General features: G+C 38.9%; 1 long non-coding RNA gene across 1 annotated transcript; it reads right to left on the reverse strand.

Annotated features, from left to right (window-relative positions):
- Positions 1-280: 280 nt before the first annotated feature.
- Positions 281-3,744, reverse strand: LOC145042918 (uncharacterized). Its single transcript, XR_013680808.1, has 3 exons — positions 1,566-3,744; positions 726-793; positions 281-456 (listed from the first exon to the last, which is right to left on the reverse strand). It is a non-coding gene; the product is annotated as an uncharacterized LOC145042918 (long non-coding RNA).
- Positions 3,745-4,210: the final 466 nt, after the last annotated feature.

The raw sequence follows: 4,210 nt of genomic DNA on the forward strand, positions 1-4,210 counted from the left end.
TGTTCACGACAATAATGATAATGATGATGAGTCTATGAGTCAACAATTTACCAAACAATGCATCAAATGTTCTTATCTCAAAATCCAAACGCCTAACCACCACAATTTCAATTTACTTTTGATCCTTCCCGACTTCAAGTTCCAAACGGTCATGATGTCAATGAAGAAGATGAAGAAAGTCAAGGATATGAAAATGAAGATGATGAAATGGAAGAGGGTGATCAAATGAAGAATGGGAAAGTAGTTCTAGTGGACCTGATAATTAGTGTAACACCGTAAATTTCAAAACAAATTTTTTCAATTTTTCATAAAACATAATTCAATTAATATTCATAAAACAACCATATTAATTATCCAATTCAAGTCAATACAAAATCCCAAGATCACAAATGTAAAAACTCCGAGTGTGTGTGTGTACGGATCAAGCCGGCGCCTTCCCGCGGTCGTCACTAGTACCTGAAACAATAACATCAAACACTGTAAGCACAAAGCTTAGTAAGTTCCCCAAAATACCACATATAACACATAATAGCCACTCGAGGCTATAACTCTGTGGGTCCGTGCACCCAAACTCTATGAACCCTCAGGTTCTAGCTCTGATAAACATGCACCACATAAATCACATAGAAATAATGCAGTACAACACATAACATACATAGCATACAAATACTCTATCATATAACTCTGGTTACCTACTCAAGGTAACGTATAGTGAGAAGACTCACCTCGCGTATCTCGGTATCTCACGAATCCTGGAAATCCCTCGTGCTCGATCCTCCGAGCTCTAATCCTCCTATAACATCATATGTCTCTAGTTAACACTTTATATCTCTAAGGTTGACTATCCCTAAGAAGTCAACACAGGTCAACTTCGGTCAACGATCAACTTTGATCGGACTCGGCGAGTGCGCTATGGCGACTCGGCGAGTCTAGACGTTTTCACCAACTCTCTAAAATTCCATTCCTACATGTCGAGTATCCCCCCCCTCACTCGACGAGTTTCACCTGGAAGAATCGCGGGGCCACCCCGACTCAACTCGCCGAGTCTCAAGAACGACTCGGCGAGTCCCAGTTCGACTCAGTCCACCTGTCATCCCTCTCCAACTCACCCTGACTCACTGAGTCAACCCATGACTCGATTGGACCACTCACTGTGCGAACCCAAGGCAATCTTCAAACTACTCGCCGAGTCGGATGAACAGACTCAGCGAGTCCATGCCATGCAACCACTCCAACTTGCTTCTAAGGTCAGATCTGCTTCCACAATCTATAGATCTGGCCTCCCTAGACTGATTCATCATGTAAAGCTTCTATCTTGGTGCCCATAACACACCCCATGGCTCATAAATAGAGTTTTGACCTAAGGCATAAGGATTCCAATCCAAAACCTCCATTGATTCCCAAAAAGCTTGGGCAAAGGGACACTCTGGACCTCCAAGGGTCCAGATCTATGGTTTGAACCACATAAGGGACCAAGGGGGCATTAGATCTTGCCACAAAAGGGTTCAACAAACCCTAAATCTAAATAAAAATCAACAAGGAAGAAGATAGCTCGAAATTATTACCACAATAGTGATGCTCTGGACTCCAAACTCTCAGAAGTGGCTCCACTTGCTTTCCTTTAGCTAGTTCTCTCCTTCCTTGCAAAAATGACACCTCCAAGATCAATAATGGCCTTCTACTTTGCTCCAAATGCTCACACTCGATTAGGGTTTCACTTAAGGGACTGGTGAGCACAAATGACGGCCATAAGGCCCTTTAAATTGGTCTCAAACCAGAGAAATTAGGGTTTCATTACACAGCGATGACTCGCCGAGTCCATATCCTGGACTCACCGAGTCCATATCCTGGACTCGCCGAGTCCAGGCGCGATCCCGCGACCCTACTCGGCGAGTCTGAGCTCCAACTCGCCGAGTCCCCTCTCAAAACACCAAAAACATAAATATACAAGATACCTGAAAAATACGACTGTTACAATTAGGTTGTTTGTTTTAGTTTGGTTTGTATGAAATATCTAAAAAAAATCATATTTAGCTCTTCATTTTTGGTAAACCAAGCATGTAAGATATTTTAAAAGTTTGGATGGTATCGTATTTTGGAATGATTTAGATTTAAATTAACTGTTTTTGGTTTTATTTTATATGAAAATTTTATTGTATAGAAATTTGGAAATAAAACCAAGGAGGTAAAAAAATGCGTAAAACCTGTGGAACAACTATAGAGGCAACTTATCGTCGCTATAGGTGTACTTACAGCAACAAGATGTCGTCGCTATAGATGAGGCTATGGTGACAATATGTCGGGGCAATATGGGTCACTATGGTGACTATTTATCGTGTCTATTGGTTGCTATATAGGAGCGATTTGTCATCACTATAAGGGGGGCTATAGCGACGAACACTATGGAGACGACATAACAACCTAAAGCGACGAACCTACAGCAACAAAGTCTATGGCGACGACAAGTCGTCGCTGAGGTCTATAGCGACGACTTTCCGGTCTGTAGAAGTTTTGGTTATTTATTTTAGGCAATGTTGAAGTTGCTTAATGTGACCTCGTGAAGGGGAAGCATAAGTGCCGACTAGGGTTTGCCATGCTTCTCGAGATGATGAAGTCTTGCCGGAACCATTTAGGGTAGTCGGCATGACGTGTAATTGTTCCATCGGCGGCTGTGATGGTGATGGAGGAAGATGAGTTCCTCAATGGATAGGTATAAATCGAGGCCATGAACGAGGGCTTCGATCAATGTTTTTCATACAATGTAATTTGTAGAGGTTAGCTTCAGGGTGGAAGGAAAGTGAACAATGGTGAGATCTATTACGGATCAATCAAAATATTCAAATTCATAATTTGAATTTAATGAAATTGATTTATTCTTGATCAATATATTATTGTTGTATCTTAACTATTTTAGGTCCATAATATTCTCCTTTCTATCTATTGTAAATGGCTACAAAAGCTCTCTGATGTATGTATTTTTCATCAATGAAGATTTGCAACAGATGGAAAGGACAAGATTATGGACCTAAACTAGGCAAGATACAACAATAATATATTGACCAAGAATAAATCAATGTCATTAAATTCAAATTAAATTCAAATTATGAATTTGAATATTTTGATTGATCCGTAATAAGATCGTCCTTGGAAGTGGTGTTAACGATCAGAGAGGAGCTCGAGTTTTCTGCAGTGTTGCCCATGATTATGTGTCTGAGAAAGAAAGAAGGAGAGAAATGAAGAAGTATTCAAAGCCGTAGCTCTGATACCATATAAAGAGTGAAATAGATTTGGGAAAGTTATCTGTATTGATTTTAATTCTTATTTACATAACATGTATACAGGAGTATATATTATTGAATGTACAGCTATACTAGTAGATAAATACGGAAGACTAAAACAATATTGACTAAGTACGTGAATAGAATGGGAAGAGATAAGAATGAATCTGATATTCACGAAGCGGAGGTGAAAGGAAAGAGACGTCGTGGGAGCGGTGGTTGGTGGTGAAGGACGCCCGGTTGTTATGGAGGCTTTCCCGGCGATCTTGCCACAGCTTTATCATCATGTTGAGAGCACAACTTTTTCTTGGATATGCCTTTTCGCAGAATCAAGTAAAGCACACGAACCACATTCCAAACTTTCCGCAAAACCGGTTGATTTTGTTTCATTTTCGTAAGTAGGAAAGTTATCGACTGTTTTTGTTTATGATATGATGAAGATGCAGAAAATTGTTGATGAAATGAAGGAAGGTAGTGAGGCTATTTAAAGGGAAGGAAACGTCAGTTTTCCTTTGATGTTAAGTTATCTTGACTTGCTGGTGCTTTCGTTATTTTAATAAATTATTTACTTTTCTACTTTACTTTACTGTAGACACCGCTTTTGTTTCCTGTCCTCTGTTCAATTTCAATCAGAGATTATTTGAGGCATATTTTGGATTGGATAAGATCATGGTCATGCGATTGCTTATTGTTTAACTTGATAAATATAAAATGAATGGTTTCTTCAACAATGTATATGAATAACCACCGTCTTCAAAATAATTATCTCAATTTGAATCTAATCTAATGTATTATATAATACTATTAAGATAAAAACACTTGGAAGATTTTTACTTTAAACGTTGGATATTACACAAACGTTGAATCTTAAAACTCTCTTCGTAAGTATTAGAGTAGCTTAACTACTTATTTACTAATGGTCTCCCTAATTT

This window comes from Lactuca saligna, chromosome 4, assembly GCF_052625555.1.
Source record: "Lactuca saligna cultivar CGN05327 chromosome 4, ASM5262555v1, whole genome shotgun sequence".
In the NCBI taxonomy this organism is placed as follows: Eukaryota; Viridiplantae; Streptophyta; class Magnoliopsida; order Asterales; family Asteraceae; genus Lactuca; species Lactuca saligna.